At 36.9% G+C, this 23,473-nt stretch overlaps 1 long non-coding RNA gene across 1 annotated transcript in view; it reads left to right on the top strand.

The window, feature by feature from the left end:
* Positions 1-4,439: 4,439 nt before the first annotated feature.
* Positions 4,440-23,473, top strand: part of LOC139032213 (uncharacterized) — a 311,212-nt gene continuing 292,178 nt past the window's right edge. Inside the window, exon 1 of the long non-coding RNA XR_011484735.1 lies at positions 4,440-4,560. This is a non-coding gene — a long non-coding RNA (uncharacterized lncRNA). The remainder of the gene's footprint in view (positions 4,561-23,473) is intronic.

The following is a 23,473-nucleotide window of genomic DNA, read 5'->3' as shown; positions in this document are numbered from 1 at the left end:
TCTCCTTACTGCATGAGCTTGCAATATCTCTAGACTAGCCGCTGTATCTGTTGCTCCTGTTCTGTACAGTCCATAAACTGAACATTTAGTCAGCAATTGCAGAACCAAACCAATGTGGGGATAATAAAGCCAGATGGTTTATTTCTACCCTAGACCTCACCTTCACTTCTAATCTAGCGCATCTTTTTTTGGGGTCTTGCTTTTGAATCATGAGTGAAAATGAGTATGTATTCCCCATGACTACTAGAATAAAACAAATTATTGAAAGTATATATTCCATTGATAGTCATTTATATTATTTTTGAATAGTGGGGACAGAATAATTTAATATTATGTATTGATATTAATTTCATTATTGTTTGCTGCTTTTTCTCTAGATACATTTTTTTTTCCTCTTGCTGGCTCCAGATCTCAATCTTTAATTACATGCAAACACTAAGCTGAGTTTTTTAATTACAGCTATTCCTTTTCTGTATTCTCCTCCTTGGTAAACAGATCATGTATTAAGTCTGAGCTTACTTTATAGTTTATACTACTATATATTATAGTTTTTATGCTATAAACTATAGTTTATATGGGCTTCCCTAGTGGCTCAGATGGTAAAGTGTCTGCCTACAGTGTGGGAGACACAGATTTGATCCCTGGGTTGGGAAGATCTCCTGGAGAAGGAAATTGCAACCCACTCCAGTACTCTTGCCTGGAAAATTCCATGGACAGAGGAGCCTTGTAGGCTACAGTCCATGGGGTTGCAAAGAGTCGGGCACGACTGAGTGGCTTTACTTCACTTTATAGTTTATATGGTTTTTCCTACTTGATAGTGAAAAACCTCAGCCTCTTACTGAAACAGTTCAGTTCAGTTCAGTCGCTCAGTTGTGTCCAACTCTTTGCAACCCCATGAATCACAGCACGCCAGGCCTCCCTGTCCATCACCAACTCCCGGAGATTACTCAAACTCATGTCTATCAAATCAGTGACGCCATCCAGCCATCTCATCCTCTGTTGTCACCTTCTCCTCCTGCCCTCAATCCCTCCCAGCATCAGGGTCTTTTCCCAATGAGTCTACTCTTTGCATCAGGTGGCCAAAGTATTGGAGTTTCAGCTTCAGCATCATTCCTTCCAATGAAAACCCAGGACTGATTTCCTTTAGGATGGACTGGTTGGATCTCCTTGCAGTCCAAGAGATTCTCAAGAGTCTTCTCCAACACCACAGTTCAAAAGCATCCATTCTTTAGTGCCCAGCTTTCCTTATAGTCCAACTCTCACATCCATACATGACTATTGGAAAAACCATAGCCTTGACTAGATGGACCTTTGTTGACAAACTAATGCCTCTACTTTTTAATAGGCTGTCTAGGTTGGTCATAACTTTCCTTACAAGGAGTAAGTGTCTTTTAATTTCATGGCTGCAATCACCATCTGCAGTGATTTGGGAGCCCAAAAAAATAAAGTCTGACACTGTTTCCCCATGTATTTCCCATGAAGTGATGGGACTGGATGCCATGATCTTAGTTTTCTGAATGTTGAGCTTTAAGCCAACTTTTTCACTCTCCTCATTCACTTTCATCAAGAGGCTTTTTAGTTCCTCTTCACTTTGTGCCATAACGGTGGTGTCATCTGCATATCTGAGGTTATTCTCCCAGCAATCTTGATTCCAGCTTGCGCTTCATCTAGCCCAGCATTTCTCATGATGTACTCTGCATATAAGTTAAATAAGCAGGGTGACAATATACAGCCTTGATGTACTCCTTTTCTTATTTGGAACCAGTCTGCTGTTCCATGTCCAGTTCTAACTGTGGCTTCCTGACCTGCATACAGGTTTCTCAAGATGCAGGTCAGGTGGTCTGGTATTCCTGTCCCTTTCAGCATTTTCCACAGTTTATTGTGATACACACAGACAAAGGCTTTGGCATACTCAATGAACAGTAGTTTTATTGAACTACTGAAACAGTAGTTCCATGTTTATTTTGTGCATAGATTTACATAAGGGTATAACACCATCATTTCAAACTCTTTATTTCAAAACTTAACTCATATATATATATTTTTTCAATAGCTTGTTTCTCACATTATTTTTTTAAAACAATATAAACACTCCACTAGTTACTTAGCCTAAAACCTTGGAGTCATTTTTATATTATTTTCTCTTCCGTTTTTGTATAATCACATAACTAGTAAGATTTCTTGGCTCAAAATACTAAGATTGGACTGACTGAAAAACAAAAATCCCATATGAAAGAGGAGGCTTTTAATGGTTTAACAAATAGTAGTTATTGGAAAGTAGAACATATATTTTATATATTTCCATGCAGCATTCTCATTTACCTACATTTGATTGCTATTGTGAGCAAAAGGGACAAGTTATCACTTTTTTGTTAGTTTTTCTTCTCAAGAAAGCTTGCTCAACTTGAAGAGAGAGTCAATTTCTAGGCAGATTGATAAGAAGTCGAGGGTTCCCTAAAGAAGAGAAAGGGGCCTGGGGCTCTCAAAGTGGAAATAGGGGTCTGGGATTCTCAAGGAGGAGGAAAGGACAAGCATTTTTTTTCCTCCACGTTCCTTAGTCTTAGTCACATAAAACGCTTTTATCTTTAAGCCTGGAACAGATGATCACACAAGTAACAACTGGGTTTGGACTCTGAATTAACGATTAGATAGCAGCAGTGTATCCCGTTTGAGGACAGTTTCTCCTTCCTGAGGGCCTTCTGGCTAATCCTCTTATCTTGAAATGTGGTTTGTGGGAGTGGGTCTAGTAAGGTCTTTGCAACCTCCAGACATTCTTTTGATTCATTGTAATAACTAATTGGAGAGTATATAACTCCATTGCTAACACTAGCAAGGGGGGGTTGTTCTTTCTGCCCCCTTCTGATGTCTATGTCACAAGCTTTCTGTATCCCTTTTATACTTTAATAAAACTCTATTACCCAAAAGCTCTGAGCAATCAAGCCTCGTCTCTGGGCCTGGATTGAATTCTCCTCTGGAGGCCAAGAATCCCGGCATCTTTCATGGTTCAGCAACAACGTTTCATTGATATTGTTTACAAAGAATGTATATCAAATATGGAAATAATTTTTATAATATTAATCTCCCTAAAATTAATTATGACCTAAAGAAAAGTAGCAGTGTATGTAAGCATTGTTTATTAATACCACAGGGAAAAAAAGAAAAATAATAAGCATGACTTTGGTTTATTTTCTTTTTTTAATTAATCTATTTTAATTAGAGGCTAATTACTTCACAATATTTTGAAATGATTGGGAAAAAATCCTTCATACAATCATTTTTGGTATCCTTTTTGTCTTTTTTATTGATGACCAGGGAACTGTCAACTTTAAAGCATGCATAGAATATGGAAAAACTTTTAATGTAACAACGTTATATCTGTGAAATGCAATATAAAGTGTTGAATTGTTTCTCAAACTTGTCCTCTCAGAAGCAAACACAAAAGTATAGACACAAATATAGACTTTTGTTTATGGCAAATCTCAAAAGTAACCCACAATGTATCTCAAAAGGAAACTAATGATTTTTAACATGATTTGATTGGAAAATATTTGCAATGATGTTTCCATATGTCAACTGTGACTTGTGTTCTCCATTTTAATACTGAGAAGTGTCTGCAGCATGTAAACTATATAATAGACTGTGCCTTGTTCTGAGGTTAGGCATATACCTGAGTGCAAATTAACATAATAAATTCTGAAGTAACATGTAAATTACAGCTTACCACAAGTAGAAATCATCAAGGATATCTAATTCCTATGATTACATGATGATAATTAGTTAAGTACAGAAAGGTGTTATTTGTTGTGCACCATTAGCATTTTTTTTTTTACTTTATAATTGAATCATGGACTTTGATAACATGTTTTCAAGGAAAACAAAATAGGCCTTTTTAAAGAAAATGTCTACAAAATCTTTTAAGGAATATTAAAAATAACAAATATAAACACAATAAAATTGAATCAAAGAATAGTCCTTTAATACAGTTTAGATTACTGATGTTAAAATTGAATACAAAATGAAAAGTGGACTTGAGAATTTTCTGAATAGAAAAGAACATTTTAAACACATAGGCGAAACTAAATCTATCTTATTTCATGAACAGGGACATAATTTATGTTATTCCTTGTAAAAAACCTCTGAAAAATCATAAAGTAGACTTATGTCTCTTCCCCAAATTGGTGTGAGATGATCACTTTTAACTGATCGCCTGCTGTCTGGAGAGCTCCATTTTAATAACCAATCATTAGAAAGGGTAAACAACTTCCTCATTTTCACTTTACAAACCTTTTTATAACTTCACGCCATTGAGGACAAGAAGTTTTTGATTTTGAAGGCTCCTTATTCACAGACTGTTCTTATATGCACAGTAAACTTTCACTAAATACTATTCCTTAATTTGGGGTTTTAATTTTACCATTTCTGGATTTTGCACAGTTTCTGGCATCAGAAATGGGATTTAAAGAAGACCCCCAATGACCCAGAGGACAGTGAGCAGCCAGGTGCCTATGCCCTCAGAGCCCATGCAGCTCACTGCTTTCTCACCAACCCTGGAATTGGAGGGTAAGTCTCTCTTCAATCAGAGGTCGACTCTCCTTGTGTTTAGAGCTCTCTGGTTTCATTGAGTATACTTGTACGTCGTTTGTTGAAGTTTCTTGCTATCCTGTCCTAAAGGTGGTCTGGGAAACACGTAATCACCTATGTCTTGGGACAGCTATTGGAAAACATGTGCCGTCATGGTTAAGATGTCTAGGGATTCTAAGGCAAAAATGGATTTCACTGAGTCTGAAACTATTTTTTTCATCTCTTTCAAAAACAACTGCTTCCTGGAGATATACCTATTATGGACCAGAATCTTGTGCTTCTTTGGAATATGGGTAAACTTTTGGATAATTTGCAGTTATAGCAGCCACTTTTGGGAAACTTGAATTTAGATTGGCCCACTTTAAGGAGCATCTTTGTAGAGATCTCGAACTTCTAGGAGACAGTGTGGAATGCCATCTTTGATTGAAAGGTAGAGGTTTCTAAAAGATGAATGACTCCAAAAATAGTTTCTCTCTAAAAGAATCTTTACAATGTGTAGATAAAGAATCTTCAGTTACAGGATGTTGGTCAAAACATATACACTACTATATTTAAAATAGATAACCAATAAGGACCTACTGTATAGCACAGGGAACTCTGTTCAGTATTCTATAATAACCTAAATGGGAAAAGGTTTTGAGAAAGAATGTATGTGTGTGTATATATATATATAGATATAGATAAATATATATATATACACGCACATATATATATATATTGAACCACATTTCTGTACGTCTAAAGCTAACACAACATTGTAAATCAACTATAGTCCAATAAAAAAACAAAACATTTGGCCATCTGAGTAGTTAGTCTTAACTTGTTAGTCTGTCAACCAGAAGCACAATTTAAATCCAGCTATTTTTTTTGAGTTTTGCATTATTGTACCTCAGACATGACTAAAAGTTAAAGATGAAGGCTGTAAAATTTTATCTTATGTCTGCTATATGTTTTTGTGTATTTATGTACATATGTATATTATGTATAATTATATGTTAAAATCAGTTCCATTGAATTGGCTTAAAAATAAATACCTATATAGATTAAGTATTCCTAAAACACCCAGAAATATAGATACTAACCCAAAATTTTCTCAGGTTCACATGACCTGGTATAATCTTTGATAAATAAAAGCTAATTTAAGTTTGTTGATTTAATATTCACACTCATCCTCAATGTTAAATATAATACAAATATACAACTTTTTCTACCTGGGTTTAATAGTGAAATAAACTCATGTTGAGGCTTCTCTGGTGACTTAGATGGTAAAGAATCCACCTGCAATATGACAAACTGGAGTTTGATCCCTGGATTGGGAAGATCCCCAGGAGGAGGAAATGGCTATCCATTCTAGTATCCTTGCTTGGGAAATCCCATGGACAGAGGAGCCTGGCAGTCTCCAGTCCATGGGTCACAAAGAGTCGGACATGAGTAAGCAACTAACACTTTCACTTTCACTTTTATGTTACAAAATTTGTCAACGAGAAAGCTAAGATGATGGCTAACTGATATCCAATCTAAGCATTGTTGTTAAAAATATGTAATGTAAATAGAAAAAGAGGCACAGATGTATAGAACAGACTTTTGGACTCTGTGGGAGAAGGTGAGGGTGGGATATTTCAAGAGAACAGCATCGAAACATGTATATTATCTAGGATGAAACTGATCACCAGCTCAGGTTGGATGCATGAGACAAGTGCTCGGACCTGGTGCACTGGGAAGACCCAGAGGGATCGGGTGGAGAGGGAGGTGGGAGGGGGTATTGGGATGGGGAATACAGGTAAATCCATGGCTGATTCATGTCAATGTATGACAAAACCCACTAAAATATTATAAAGTAATTAGCCTCCAACTAATAAAAATAAATGAAAAAAAATGTAATGTAAATAAATGTAAAAAAGTAAAAGTTTATACTAAGTTAAACTTAAAAAATGAATATTCATTGAATATCTAGATTATTTCCAAATATGATAATATACTATGATTTCAGAGGCATTAATTGCTGAACATAAATTTATATTTGTCTCCCTTTGACTTGTTTTTAGAGAAACAAAAGATGTGTGAGTCTATTAATAAATATGTTACACACTTTAAAAATTGTATTATTAAAAAACATGTCTCTAAAATATGTTTTATAATTAATGTATTCATCAAACTTGCTAAATTACTAGAGGATACTAACATGTAATAGTTCACAATTCCCTTCTTCCTAGCTTTAACTGGAAAGTGAAGTACAAATAGTTAAAATATGTTATCAATTTGTAAAAATACAGCTGTTTCTGTTCAGTTGCTCAGTCAAATCTGACTCTGTGACCCCATGGACTGCAGCACTCTAGGCTTCCCTATCCTTCACTATCTCCCAGAGTTTGCTCAAACTCATGTCCATTGAGTCAGTGATGCCATCCAACCATCTCATCCTTTTTTGCCCCCTTTTCCTCCTTCCCTCGGTCTTTCCCAGCATCAGGGTCTTTTCCAGTGAAGTTGGCTCTTTGCATCAGGTGGTCAGAGTATGGGAGCTTCAACTTCAGCATCAGTCCTTCCAGTGAATATTCAAGGTTGATTTCCTTTAGGATTGACTGGTTTGCTCTCCTTGCTATCCAAGGGACTCGCAGGAGTTTACTCCAGCACCACAATTCAAAAGCATCGATTCTTTGGCACTCAGCCTAGAAAGAGTCAGGATGAAGGGAAACAACTTTGTATACAAGGTAAGGGAAGAAAATGGGATGTATATTTTTCATATCAAGGCTGTGCAAGGAATATAGAATGCATTTTTCCAAGGAAAAAAGAGTAGTGTTATCTAAAGTAAAATGACTCATTGTTCTAGAATAAGAAAGTAAAAGAATAAGACAGAACTCATATGGATACAGAAACTTGAGAATATGATACAGATTTAGTGTTAGCAAACTGGCCCACAGGCCAAATCTGCTCCACCCTGGGTTTTTGTAGACAGACTTTTATTGGAATAGAACCACACACTTGTTGGCTACTTACTGTCTATGGCTGGTTTCTCAGTGGAATGGCAGGGTTAAGTAGTCGTGATGGAGAGGAAATGACCTGCAACACCTGAAATTTTGACCAGGTAGCTGTTTACAGAAAAGTTGGATGATTCTTCATCCAGACTACACAAGAGCCAAATTATGACATGCACGAAAACATTTCAGTTTATTAACTTTAGGGATAAATTCTTATGTCCAGTTTCATTGGTAATCCATTAATAGCTTTACAAGAAATTTCAGGTTTTAGGTGATACTTAGAGACTTCAGTTTTACATACTACATACATGTTTAGGAAGCTATAGCTTTTTCAGGACAATACAGCTATCTATGAATTTTATGAATTCAATATGTTATGTCCCTGTCTTGAAAAGAAGAGCAGTTTTTCTAGGTTACCAGGCCCATAAAGTTCAGAAAGATCCCTGTAAAAGGAATATGGTTTTACCAATATCCAAACATACTGGTTGGATTTTAGTTATTTATTTCAATTTTTTTTTGATTTTTTTTTTTTTTTTTGGAGAGGTGGTGTAGTTGGAGGAAGAGACTATACTGTGTGTGGTTTTCAATAAATTTATCTCAACTATTAGTGTTTATGGTACATATTGTATTAGCACATGTATCCTTAATGGGGACACTATAATCAAAGCTTTCTTGTGGTTTTACCAGTGCCCATTTACTGCTGCTTTCAGAAGGCACCACTAGATTTTCCTTTAAAGAGACTGGGAAATTTTGCTTTCATTTTCCTCGGGGCTTATCAGGAAGAGCCTGTGGAGCTCTTCACTTCAGCAGGATTTTTCATCTAGGGTTATGCCTTGTCTCCCTACCAAACATGCACTTGGGCCAGCATCTCTGGTTTTGTTCTTTTATTTTTCCACTAATCTCTCAGTTGGAGCCCTTATGCTTTCAAAACAAACTGCCTGCGATCCTGGCTCTAACCTCAAGAGGCTGACAGTCTTTTTCTTGATTTTACAAGACAGTTCAATTCAATTCAGTTCAGTCGCTCAGTCGTGTCCGACTCTTTCTGACCCCATGAACCGCAGCACACCAGGCCTTCCTGTCCGTCACCAACTCCTGGAGTTTACTCAAACTCAGGTGCATCGAGTCGGTGATGCCATCCAGCCATCTCATCCTCCGTCGTCCCCTTCTCCTCCTGCCCTCAATCTTTCCCAGCATCAGGGTCTTTTCCAATGAGTCAGCTCCTTGCATCAGATGATGAAAGTATCGGAGTTTCAGCTTCAGCATCAGTCCTTCCATTGGACACCCAGGACTGATCTCCTTTAGGATGGACTGGTTGGATCTCCTTGCAGTCCCAAGGGACTCTCAAGAGTCTTCTCCAACACCACAGTTCAAAAGCATCAATTCTTTAGCGCCCAGCTTTCTTTATAGTCCAACTCTCACATCCATACATGACTACTGGAAAAACCACAGCCTTGACTAAACTGACATTTGTTGGCAAAGTAATGTCTCTGCTTTTCAATATGCTGTCTAGGTTGGTCATAATTTCCCTTCCAGGGAGTAAGCCTCTTTTAATTTCATGGCTGCCGTCAATATCTGCAATGATTTTAGAACCCAGAAATATAAAGTCAACCAGTTTCCCCATCTATTTGCCATGAAGTGATGGGACCAGATGCTATGATCTTAGTTTTCTGAATGTTGAGCTTTAAGCCAACTTTTTCACTCTCCTCTTTCACTTTCATCAAGAGGCTCTTTAGTTCTTCTTCACTTTCTGCCATAAGGGTGGTGTCATCTGCATATCTGAGGTTATTGATATTTCTCCCGGCAATCTTGATTCCAGCTTGTGCTTCCCCCATCGCAGCGTTTCTCATGATATACTCTGCATAAGTGAAATAAGCAGGGTGACAACATGCAGCCTTGACATACTCCTTTTCCTATTGGGAACCAGTCTGTTGTTCCATGTCCAGTTCTAACTGTTGCTTCCTGAGCTGCATACAGGTTTCTCAAGAGGGAGGTCATGTGATCTGATATTCCTATCTCTTTCAGAATTTTCCACAGTTTATTGTGATCCACACAGTCAAAGGCTTTTGCCTAGTCAATAAAGCAGAAATGGATGTTTTTCTGGAATTCTCTTGCTCTTTTGATGATCCAGCAGATGTTGGCAATTTGATCTCTGTTTCCTCTGCCTTTTCTAAAACCAGCTTGAACATCTGGAAGTTTGTGGTTCATGTATTGCTAAAGCCTGGCTTGGAGATTTTTAAGCATTACTGCACTAGCGTGTAGATGAGTGCAATTGTGCAGCAGTTTGAGCATTCTTTGGTATTGCCTTTCTTTGGGATTACAGGTCAGAGGATAGTTAAAAATACAAGGTTGCAACTGATACATGGTCAGTGAGAAACACCAGTCAGCAATTCACATGAACAGAGGGATCAATTTATAAAAGACTTCATAAAGGAGATGAGATTTAAGAATAAAAGCCAGTTACTTGAATTTCAACATTCTTTGACTGGAAGTTGATAATAAAAAAATTGAGGAGTTTTGTAACTTTTAGTTTTAGATATTGTGCTGTATAATCTACTTGTTCCTTTGTTTACTATTTTATTCTGTTGTGTTCATGCCTGTGTTGTCTAGCTGTGTCATCTGCATTCTGAAATAATACCCTTAAGGCTAAAAATCTTAGTTATGAAACTTATTTTCACATGATACTACATAAAAATATCCATGTGATAAATTAATGTGAAAAACCATGAAGAGTTATGCAACTGTCTAGATTTCATATGTTCGGAAGAGGCTATTAAACCTATTGTGTTATTTAGCATAAGTTAAACTGTTGTGATATACAGACCCAAATTGTGTATGGGCTCAAACACACTAAAATTTTATTTGCAACACAGTCTAGCACTAGTGTCCCTAGTTGACTAAGTTTTTCTACACTTGTCTTTCAAGGACTCGGGTTTTTTCCATCATAGGCCTTCACCATCTCATTGGTGATCATCAGTTTCTGCATCAAATAGAAGCATGGTGAAAAATGTAAGAAGGGCTACTACTTGTTAAGTCTTGCAAAAAATTTGTTCTTTCCATTTCCACTCACATTCTATTGGCTAGAATTATGCCACACAACCAAGTTGATCTATAAGAAAGGCTGCTGTTGCTGCTGCTAAGTCGCTTCAGTCGTGTCCGACTCTGTGCGACCCCATAGACATCAGCCCACCAGGCTCCCCCGTCCCTGGGATTCTCCAGGCAAGAACACTGGAGTGGGTTGCCATTTCCTTCTCCAATGCATGAGAGTGAAAAGTGAAAGTGAAGTCGCTCAGTCACGTCCGACTCTTCGCGACCCCATGGACTGCAGCCCACCAGGCTCCTCCGTCCATGGGATTTTCCAGGCAAGAGTGCTGGGGTGGGGTGCCATTGCCTTCTCCGACAAGAAAGGCTGTGAATGTCTTTAATTGAATATTCAAGAAGAGATGATTAATTTGTACTAAACAGGTAAGGGTTTTTCCCTTAGCCACCATCAGCGCAGTGAATTTTTCAAGTCTAAAATCTCTGCACTTACTGACACTATTATCTCTGAGAAATACCTGTACTCTAGCTGCTACAGAGACAGAATAAGCTCGTGTTGACAGCCATGCAATAGCTTTCAAAGCCTCAACTGAAAGAAATATTATTTGTGGAGGATGTTGTGTAATCATTCTATTCCTCTAGGGCAGTGCTTCTTAGTCATGGGGGATTTTGCCCTCCTCCACAGGGAACACTTGGCGATATTTAGGTACATTTTATGTTGTCACAACTGGGAGAGTGAGTTGCTGGCATCAAGTGGGTTGAGGCCAGAAATGCTGATAAACAACATCTAGTGCACAGCTCTTCCCAGCAAATAAATACAAAGCTCAGTATGTTAATGGTACTGAAGTTGAGAAGCCCTGCTCTATATATTCTAGGCTCTTCACTCAAAGTGAAGCTCTGCCATTAGAAATGTGTAAGTTGTCTTATAATAGTGCATTAGTACATTGTGTGTACTCTGGCATATTGATTACTCCCTGATTTACATCAGGGCTTCCCAGGTGGTGCCGGTGGTAAAGAATCCACCTGCTAGGGCAGGGGATATAAAGACGTGGGTTCAATCCCTGGGTCAGGAAGGTACCCTGGAGGAAGGCATGGCAACCCACTCCAGTATTCTTGCCTGGAGAATCCCATGAACAGAGGAGCCTGGCAGGTTACAGTCCACAGGATTGCAAAGAGTCAGACACGACTGAAGTGACTTAGTACAGCACATGGTTTCTATGCTGATATGATACCTTTGGACTATATTGGCAGATGGAACAAGAAATTATGCAGTTTATCTGTATATTTATTATAAAGGAGGTGTATTGCATAGGGTTAATTCTTTGAGGAGCTGTAGTAAAGATCTCTCTTTTTATGAGTTTCAAAAATAAAATCAGAGACATGAATTTCTTCTGCTTCTATGTCCTGGCTGTTGTATACAGTGCTTCAGTGAATACAGGGGCACATGAATCTTTTCAAATTGTTGTTTTTTCCAGATATATACCCAGGAGTGGGATTGAAGAATAATATTTTAATTCTGTTTTTGTTTTTTTTGATGAAACTTCATAGTGTTGAAAATAATTCTTAAAGCAGTGTGGGTTAAAAAGTAAGTGAATTAATTAAATAGTAATGATAAAGAGACCTTATTGTCACAATTTGTACTTCCTAATAAATAGTGTTCAGTGCAGAAGCATTCAAATTAACTTGTCTAATATTGCATGATATATAGCAGGATCAGGAAATGAGAAAAAATAAATCAAGTCAACATATGATTTTACTTTGGACCTAGCTAAAGTGGTAAATCGAAATCTGGATTATATATATCTGGTTGGTTGGGGATAGATTTCCTAGTCATGTGAAATATAATAATATATACCCCAAAAGGCAGCAGAGACAATACCCATCATTCCCAACTACTCTCTTTTTCTGCTTTTATTGAGTGAAACATCCAAGCTTTAATCAAATCAATATTTACTTTAATCATCATTCATTCTCTTTAGAATATGCTAAATTAGAGTTAAATATCTTTTAAAACATATACTCTTGCATCATTGTAATTATCAGATAATGTTTCAATATTTTCCAGAGTAGCTGATTTTCATTCTTTCCTCCAACATTGCATAGACTTGTGTAACCTAATGAATTATTGAATGTATGTATGGCTACACAAATACAAATATTTTAAGCTCTTCATGATTTGCTGTGCGGTTTAAATCCAAGTGCTATTTTCAAAATGTTCTAGGTTTTATTTAAAAAACGCAAGCTGTCCTTTGGAATATTTATATACATTTTAAACTAAAATTCACAGACTGGCAGGCTGTTTTCTTTGGCCTGCATAGCACTTTAATTTTTAAAAGACTTAAAATTATTTGATATCTTTTAAAAATTGGCATATTTCTTGGCATATAATCAGCCATGTTAGGGTTCTTTTTTCCAGATGGCATCAATCACCCAAAGATCAATTTTAACCTGAACTCTTTCCATTTAACCACAGACTCTGCCAAATTTGCTCATTTCATTACCTTACTGGACCCTGTAAGTATCTCTTCTTAATAACTCACTCCCCACCCAGTGGCCACAAATTAAAAAAAAAAAAAAGGTAGATCAATTTTGAGTATTTGGTTTTTATTCATGGTTATTGGATGTAACAATGACAGTACTGAGTCTGGTAATATGTGATTGCAAAAGTAAAGATGATCTGGATACTGTGTCATTATTTCATCTGGCCTGCATGTGAGGACAAATGAGTGCTAGTAGCCATGGAGAGCTTCGTTTCTATTTCAGATCTGTCTGCTCTAAACATAGTGTTCAGCCTGGGTATCATGCGCTTAGCTCACCAAGCGATCTCAGAAAAGCATCTGCAAGTGACAGATTCTCCTTCCTTCTCTACCTTTCACTCTCAGAATTAACATCTGCCAAATGAAAGTGAAGCTCTAGAGTTTATGGATGGCCTCTGATCATGAACCTTGTCACCCTTTGGTAGGAATTTTAGAAAGCATCATGGAAAATCAGTCTAGATGCCTCAGAGAAGATTTCACAGCTATTGAAGATGAAATTAGGGGTTTTAGATTGATGAGAACTTTGTGATCAAATCCGTTGACAGATTGTAAAATAAGATCATGATGGTACTTGACTTGATATCCTATACACATATTCAGGAAAAATAGCACTTTAAAAGAGTACATAACATGCAAGATTGCAAAAAGTAAAGTTAGTCATTTAAAACATTGATGGCTGTTTATAATGAAATCCAGAGGAAATGCTTAAAAATCGTGTCATAATGACCCATATGCTCTGATGTGTGAGCCAAAAATTAGGCTCTCACATGCTCACAGGCAATCAAAAAAGGAGAAACCTGCTCAGGGATGTAACCCAGAGCCTCTAAAAGATATAAACAAAGTGATTGCTCAAAAAACTCATAGTTGTTGTTTTAAGAATACAAGGAATTTATCCCAGTGGTCTATATAAATAAAATGTGTTGCAATAGAATGTAAGGAAAGGAGAATGACTACTGGCAGAAAAGGGCCTGCATTGTCCCAGCCTCGAACTGGGCTTTCACCCCTGGATGCATCGCCCTCCCATGGGCCCCAGAGGAGAGCTGGCCTCAGGTACCTTCTCTCCAAGTATTCTGGCTAGTGACACCTTCCCTGCTGGTGGAGTTATCGGCTACCACTCCTCATGCATTCTCCTGGTCAGTGCTGCCCCCAGCAGAGGTTCCTCACATTTTGTTTCTCCACCTAGGATACTCCAAGCCTTATGGTTTTTCTACAGGTTTCCAGAGGGGGCCACAGAGAGGGGACCTGACGACAAAGAGATTAGATTCCCTCCTTACAAAATCCATATGGTATATTTACATATTCATTTCATGGTATCATTTCTTACTCTGACTTTCAGCATGAGCTAGTGCCACAACATCAAAGTGATTAGTAATGCTTCCAGTGGCTGAGAGAAGGATAGTTTTGCCCTTCTGGTGATCTGAATATGTACAATGTGAAACATTTCAAGCTGTCTACTTTCAACGTGATTTCTCTCAACTGACCCTGGGATAAGATGGGGTGACAGGTGACTGAGAACACACCCTTCAATCGACTGTTGACTGGAGTTGAGGCCAGTGATCCCTTGTGTAAGTGGGAGACCAAGGAAACTGCTAAAAACCACTGTCAACTCTACACAGAGGAGGAAAGGATAGGGTCAGTATTCTCTTCAAGTAATTGTATAGAATCTGCTTATATGCTTAGGTGAAATTATGATCAAAGTTCTATGCCATATAGCTTAGGCAGGAATTATTTCAGCTTTCAAGAAAACATAAAGGTTGTTACAGTCATACAACTTCCTCCATAATAATAATACTGCCAATAAAATTCATATTAAATATTGATATTTTGATATTTTAACATTAGAAAGCTTCTACTAGAAATAATTGATTAACTTTTGGAGTAGCTCATCTGTGTTCTTTCTTTATGAAATAATTACCTGGCAGGATTGTCCATCTAAGACATTTCTGGGTTAAGACAATAATACAATATTATTTGTTAATAAATAATGTTTATGTTCTTTCCCTTTGATAATGGAGTGAACAACTTATACATAGACTATCTAAAATTATATGTTAAATTATGGAAAGACAAAAATGAAAAGTAGAGAGACACATGAATGAGATTTAGAAGTATTGATAGCCATTCAAAATCCTTTTTAAAAGCTATTATAATACAGTTATAAAGTTACTACTCACTCCCCATAAGAGAAATAGAGGAAATATTATACCCATTGGAAAGTGCTTGCTAAATATACAGAACTTAATATCTTAACTTTTTGCTTATTTTGAAGGGCATAAAAATCTTATTGGAACTGATTGTTTACTTAAAGTGTTGTTTGTTTAGTCAGCTCACTCACTTCTGAGGTCATAGTCTTAATGATCTTGAATGCTTTTTTGATTCCATCTGACAAATTTTTCATGTTCTTCAGGATTCAAGATACTTTGCCAGATGCTGTACACAATGGATATGTCATGATCTTAATTGAGTCTTCCCTTTTAGCAAACAAAATAAATCTGTATTGCATGGTAACTCATAAAATAGCCCTCTCATCTGACTACCTGGTTTCACTTCTGACCACTTCCATCTAGCTGTTTGACTTCAGAAAATTGGTTTGAAATTTCTTTGATTTTAATGTCCTCATCACAAATATGAAGATAATTATAATGTACTTCTTTTAAGCAATAATCCCTGTAAGTGAAAGTGAAAGTCGCTCAGTCGTGTCCAACTCATTGTGACCCCATGGACTGTGCAGTCCATGGAATTTTTCAGGCCAGAATATTGGAGTGGGTAGCCAGTCCCTTCTCCAGGGGATCTTCCCAACCCAGAGACTGAATCTTGATCTCCTGCATTGCAGTGGGTTCTTTACCAGCTGAATCACCAGAGAAGCCCAATCCCTGTAAAGCCTCAGTAAATTTCAAATGTTGGTTATTATTACTATTATTGTTATTGCTGACCTTTTACAACTAGCTTTCCATACTTTGGTGTGTGTTCACAATACACAATTGTTATGCAGCATAACATTTAAAAAACAAATAATTAACCACCAAGCATTCAATCAGTGGGGATGTCTTGAGTCTCCTGGGGAAGAACAGCTGACTGTCTCATAAGACCATTCTGTGGTATTGCCTTGGTGAATAGGTCATAATTTTAGGTCTAGCTCAAAACACATGTGTGTCTGCAAACTGAACACTTTCCCAGAGGTCTGGTCACGCCAACCAAGTTCTCAAGAATTATGAAGAAAAACAAATGGCACTCTAAATTACACAATGGGAAATATAACTATCATATAGTCTAAAATACTGGGCTTTGCTTGGCCAACGTATCACTTCATGGGAAATCAGATCTAATAAAGCTCCAAGCTTAAGTGAAAACTGTATTTGAAAATATGGGCATTTTATGATTACAAATTTAAATATTTTCTAGTTTAAGAGAATAATCATTTTGCCAATGGGATGGAAATAAGCATGTCCACTGTCTAAAATGCCCTTTTACATTATGATTAAATAGACACTGCCATTATATGCTCACTCAGCTTCTTCTAACATTATATAGCTAATCATCTCTCTCCTTGCTTCCCATACCAAAGTATACAGTCCTTTAAGACTTGTTTGTGTATCAGTTAGGTAAGAAGTAGAAACTCTCAATTCTGTCTCCTTAATAGGACTTAGGATTTATCACTTAAATTATTTGGTGTGATTTCTAAAGTTAATAATATTTCAACTTGAGTCCTGTTCTTGCTATCATTTAGTACTCTGCATACAGGAACAATGTTGGTCACAGATGGTAGGTATTCAAAAAGATAAAAAAATAAAAAAAAACAGTGAGTGCTACCATTATATTGCTTTTAAGTTTGGAGGTAAAAAAATGTTTTAATGGTATATAAGAAAAAAAGTCAAATGACTCTCTGAAATTATTAGCAATGCAACCTAGATTTTCATTATTTTATGACACAGTTATTTCCTTACTGCTTTCAGAGAAAATAAGAGAATGTTTCTGAAAAGGCAATTTCAAAGAAAGATCTATTAAAATATTATGCACAAAATAAATATTATGCACTTTCATATTGCTGTGACTGAAAAATACTTAAGTTTTATAGTGAAGTCTCCAGAATGAATTAGTTTAATGGATTTATTTTTGCATGTTCAGTTCAGTCGCTCAGTTGTGTCCGACTATTGCGACCCCATGAACCACAGCACGCCAGGCCTTCCTGTCCATCACCAACTCAGAGTTCACCCATACCCATGTCCATTGAGTCGGTGATGCCATCCGACCATCTCATCCTCTGTTGTCACTTTCTCCTCTTGCCCTCAATCTTTCCAAAAATCAGAGTCTTTTCCAATGAGTCAGCTTTTCGCATCAGGTGACCAAAGTATTGGAGTTTCAGCTTCAGCATCAGTCCTTCGAATGAACACCCAGGACTGATCTCCTTTAGGATGGACTGGTTGGATCTCCTTGCAGTCCAACGGACTCTCAAGAGTCTTCTCCAACACCACAGTTCAAAGCATCAATTCTTCAGCACTCAGCTTTCTTTATAGTCCAGCTCTCACATCCATACATGACTACTGGAAAAACCACAGCCTTGACTAAACTGACATTTGTTGGCAAAGTAATGTCTCTGCTTTTCAATATGCTGTTTAGGTTGGTCATAATTTTCCTTCCAGGGAGTAAGCGTCTTTTAATTTCATGGCTGCAGTCACCATCTGCAGTGATTTTGGAGCCCAGAAGATTAAAGTCATCCACCGTTTCCACTGTTTCCCCATCTATTTGCCATGAAGTGATGGGACTGGATGCCATGATCTTAGTTTTCTGAATGTTGAGTTTTAAGCCAACTTTTTCACTCTCCTCTTTCACTTTCATCAATAGGCTCTTTAGTTCTTCTTCACTTTCTGCCATAAGGTGGTGTCATCTGCATATCTGAGGTTATTGATATTTCTCCCGGCAATCTTGATTCCAGCTTGTGCTTCCTCCATCCCAGTGTTTCTCATGATGTACTCTGAATATAAGTTAAATAAGCGGGGTGACAATATACAGCCTTGACGTACTCCTTTTTCTATTTGGAACCAGTCTGTTGTTCCATGTCCAGTTCTAACTGTTGCTTCCTGACCTGCATACAGATTTCCCAGGAGGCAGGTCAGGTGGTCTGGTATTCCCATCTCTTTCAGAATTTTCCACAGTTTATTGTGATCCACACAGTCAAAGGCTTTGGTGTAGTCAATAAAGCAGAAATAGATGTTTTTCTGGAACTCTGTTGCTCTTTAGATGAAGAAAAACTCTCTTCTGTGTTGGATTATATGATAATTTGTATGTGTTCGTTTAAATACACATACTCACATATACCTATTAAAATATACAAAATATATACACAGACTTTGTGAATTAATTTTCTGCTTTCATTTAAAAAATAATTTTTATTATATAGACAAATTGGTTGATCATATTGCATAGAATTTCTGTAATTTCGAGATTGGTCACATATTGCCATCTTAGGAGAGAAGTCCCATATTAGAATCTTCAAGTGAAATTGATTATTGTCTATTCACAATGCTTAGTTTTACTTGCAACTGGAAAAAACAACCTAGCACCTGGCAAGACCTTAATGTATACTTAGACTCTACTGATCCTACATAGTATCCTATGTTTTTCTCCACATTTCTTTTATAGTTTAAGTAGTTAAAAGATTGATTCTTAAATTGAAACCTGTATCTGGCGAGTGAAATATATTAAGCCATTAGCAACTATAAAATTATATGAATTAATTTCTTTGAATATATTCAAGTTTTTATTGAAGATTGACAGCTTAGATTATATCTCTTGACAGGTTTTGATAAGAGGAAACATATAAATATCCTTAATATTTATCTCATGAAAAATAAGGCACCAAAAAAGGACACTGGACATTTCACAACAGGTAGATGCCAAGAAATAGTATATCATCTCAATCATAATTTTTATTATATATTAATAGGTAATTTTTATTAGCATGTTTTATGTGTCATAAACCCATCTAAGCATTTTTGTGTGTATTATTTAATCTTTCCAATAATGCTGTAATAAAAATTATGCTCCTCTCCTTGTTTACACATAGTAATCCAAGGCACAGACAGGTTCTGCAATTTGCCCAAGGTAACCTAGCTACTAGATGACAGAATACTGACTGGGGACTCAGAAAGTCTGGCTTGTGAAACCACATTCTTATCTTTGCTAATACCTGAGCCAGGCAGTGTACTCATTGAACTAACTGTACTATACAAACTCTACTGTACTTGGATTGTATTCAGATTGTGCTGATTTCATGGGTTTTCCTGATACCTCAGTTGGTGAAGAACCTGCCTGTGGTGCAGGAATCCCTGGTTTGATTCCTGGGTCAGGAAGATCCCCTGGAGACGGGAAAGGCTACCCACTCCAATATTCTTGGGCTTCCCTTGTGGCTTAGCTGGTAAAGAATCCACCTACAATGCAGGAGATCTGGGTTTGATCCCTGGGTTGGGAAGATCTCCTGGAGAAGGGAATGGATACCCACTCTAGTACTCTGGCCTGGAGAATTCCATGGACTGTATAGTCTTTGCAAAAAGTCTAACATGACAGAGCGACTTTCACTTTCAAGGTGTCAAATTCTTGCCCTTTCATTTTTCTCTATATGTCCCAGGTAAAATTCAGTGTTGTTGTTGGTTTTTTTTTTTTTTCCTGTGGATGAAGGGCTGGTACTTTATTCTTTCTAAGAATCCTTCCATTGCTGATTTTCTGCTTCTATGCTAGTGATACAATAAAACAATTGTTTCCGTTCTTATGTCTAACTTTCCTTTTGCCTATATCTGACTTTTAAGCTCTTTTTTTTCAGTCTTTATATATGATAACCTTTATATTCTGATTTCAGAAAATAATGCTGTTTGGGTGTCAATTACTGTGGTATCACACCACTTGCTCACCTTAGATTTCTGTCATTTAAAATAAATCAGCTGGCAAAAGTATTATCTTGTATAAAAAATCAAAGCAATTTCTAGACTAAAACTTCTACAATTTGGTTTAAAATTTAAGGGTCACCTATATACTGGGGGTCTGACAAGAAATAGTTGTTTTTTAACTACAAAATGTGATGGAGAGCAAGCATCTGAAAGAGTTGAATGTTTTTCATGCTGCACAGTCAGTTCCCAATGGCTGCTAAGTCTAAATATAATCACAGGGCCTAGTGAAGTGTATCCACAGGAGGTCTAGCTGGATTTTGACCCCAATTTTCCAATAAAGACAGTTGTCAAGCTGCTTCTTACTACAGATTTAGTCCAGGGCACTAATAGGGGGGAAAAAAGAAAAACACCAGAGACAAATAGTTTTCCCAGTAAGCCTTATCTCATATCCAACTTCATTAGAAGGAAACATTTCTATATTTCTTAAAGTAGTGAAAGCAAATGGAGAGAAAACATTTTTAAAATATTTCTTTTCATACATACACAAACACACACTTAAGAGAGTTATGAGTTCTTGCACGGTTATTTTCTTTACAAGTAATGTTTTCTGATTTTTCTGAATGTTAGATGTATGGCCAATTTGTTCAAATGAATAACAAAGAACAATTATTGAGTTCTTGGAAAAGCACCAAGTTTAATTTGTAAGCAAACAGGACTCTTTCTTAAAGAGACAGCCAATGCCTTCTAGGATATGTATCATAATTTAGTTGAAAAGAAGTGAGAATGGGAAAAGTTTTGAAGTATTTCTTTAAGGATACAAACTGTTAACAACTGTACATGCAGTGTCATAAAGCAATGGAGCAAATAGGGAATGTTTTATATTGGATGCTGTATTTAAATTGATACTAAAGAATTTAAAGGATATAAATAGGAAAAATCAGTTTGATAAATAGATCATAAGGAGTCATTTTCAGTTACTATTCATTCATAAAGTTAAGAATCTTTGTCATCAGACCCAGCAAAGTAACTGATGCTTTATCGACTCTTCACAATTTTTTTTTATCAGATCATAATCCAGCAAAATGCACCATTCACTTTCCTCTATATTCATTGCACAGGCATTTCACTAAAATTTCCATGTTCATAGTACTCCCCAGGAGCACAGAGGAGCAAATATGCAAACAACCATAGCAACTTGATGAGTTCAAATGAATGGATGCATAAAGTATTCCTGAAGAACAAACAAAGGAGAATGTGAATAATGTAAAAAAAAAAAAAAGAATTTCTGTTGTCTTTTAGGATGAAAATGAACTTTTCTGGCAAAGGGGAATATATCACAGCAAACTCTGGAAAATTCTTAAAGAGATGGGAATACCAGACCTCCTGACCTGCCTCATGAGAAATCTGTATGCAGGTCAGGAAGCAACAGTTAGAATTGGATATGGAGCAACAGGCTGGTTTCAAATCAGGAAAGGAGTATGTCAAGGCTATATATTGTCACCCTACTTATTTAACTTATATGAAGTGTACATCATGAGAAATGCTTGGCTGGAGGAAGCACAAGCTGGAATCAAGATTGCTGGGAGAAATATCAATAACCTCAGATATATAGATGACACTACCCTTATGTCAGAAAGCAAAGAAGAACTAAAGAGCCTCTTAATGAAAGTAAAAGAGGAGAGTGGAAAAAGTTGGCTTAAAACTCAACATTCATCTTTCTAAATTCCATATATATGTGTTAGTATACTGTAATGGTCTTTATCTTTCTGGCTTACTTCGCTCTGGATGGTAACGATAACCCTATATGCAAAAAAAGAAAAAGAGACTCAGATGTATAGAACAGACTTGTGGACTCTGTGGGAGAAGGCGAGGGTGGGATGTTTCAAGAGAACAGCATCAAAACATGTATATCTAGGGTGAAACAGATCGCCAGCCCAGGTGGGATGCATGAGACAAGTGCTCGGGCCTGGTGCACTGGGAAGACCCAGAGGGATCGGGTGGAGAGGGAGGTGGGAGGGGGTACCGGGATGGGGAATACATGTAAATCCATGGCTAATTCATTTCAATGTATGACAAAAACCACTGCAATGTTGTAAAGTAATTAGCCTCCAACTAATAAAAATAAATGGAAGAAAAAAAAAAAACAACATTCAGAAAACTAAGAGCATGGCATCTGGTCCCATCACTTCATGGCAAGTAGATGGGGAAACAATGGAAACAGTGAGAGACGCTACTTTATCAACAAAGATCTGTCTAGTCAAAGCTATGGTTTTTCCAGTGGTCATGTATGGATGTGAGAGTTGGACTATAAAGAAAGCTGAGCACCAAAGAATTGATGCTTTTGAACTGTGGTGTTGGAGAAGACTCTTGAGAGTCCCTTGGACTGTAGGGGGATCAAACCAGTCCATCCTAAATGAAATCAGTCCTCAATATTCATTGGGAGGGCTGATGCTGAAGCAGAAACTCCAATACTTTGGCCACCTGATGCGAAGAACCGACTCATTTGAAAAGACCCTGATGCTGGGAAAGATTGACAGTGGGAGGAGAAGGGGACGACAGAAGATGAGATGGTTCGATGGCATCACCAACACGATGGACATGAATTTGAGTAGGCTCTGGGAGTTGATGATGGACAGGGAAGCCTGATGTGTTGCAGTTCATGGGGTCACAAAGAGTTGGACACAACTGAGCAAGTGAACTTAACTGATATTCAGTACATTAAATTTTATATTTTTATTGATTGTTAATTACTTATTTTTTTCATTTTTCTATATAAAATGCTTTACTTCACTCCTCCCTAGAATGCATTCCTTTCACTATGGCTATTTCCTTATTATTTCATAATTTTCACTTACCAAACCAACTACATGGAAATATAGTTGAGTGAGTTTCCTTTAATAATAAGTGTTTCTTCATCTGCTTTTCTTCAAAATTGTTTCTATTGTTTTCTCTCTGCTAGCTGTTGTCATTTCAGTAAGTTCCTCTTGCCTGTTTAAAAGAAACATTGCCTCTGTTCTGCTTGTTTTAAGAATATAATTTACATTTTTATTAATATTCTTACCTACCAGTCACTGTAATTTTTCACATGTGGATGCATATCTTAATCCATATGCTGGCAGGAAAATCACCTTTCTCATCAAAGGCCTAGGTTCCCCACATTTCCAGGTTTTAAATTTGAAGGAGATATTTTTTAAAAATCATGTTTACAGAGTACTGTTTTATTCTCAAGCTCATCTACTTCTCTCACTGCCTTATTCATTTATTATTTAGCACTGGCCTCTTTGCAAGACAAAGTTGCAGCTTTGTCTTGGTACTATGTTCTGTGAGAAGGCATTTTTTGCCTTCATGTTTGAGTAGCTCTTTATCATCTCAAATCATATTTATTCTTTTGCCTTTTGCCTCCCATTTGTCTTCTCCTTACAAAGCTTCCTTCCTTTAATAATAAATGTATAGTTTATGATCCTGG

Source organism: Odocoileus virginianus, chromosome 3 (assembly GCF_023699985.2).
Source record: "Odocoileus virginianus isolate 20LAN1187 ecotype Illinois chromosome 3, Ovbor_1.2, whole genome shotgun sequence".
NCBI classification, from domain to species: domain Eukaryota; kingdom Metazoa; phylum Chordata; class Mammalia; order Artiodactyla; family Cervidae; genus Odocoileus; species Odocoileus virginianus.
The sequence above is the reverse complement of the archived record's forward strand: the minus strand, read 5'-3'. Positions and strand labels throughout refer to the sequence as shown.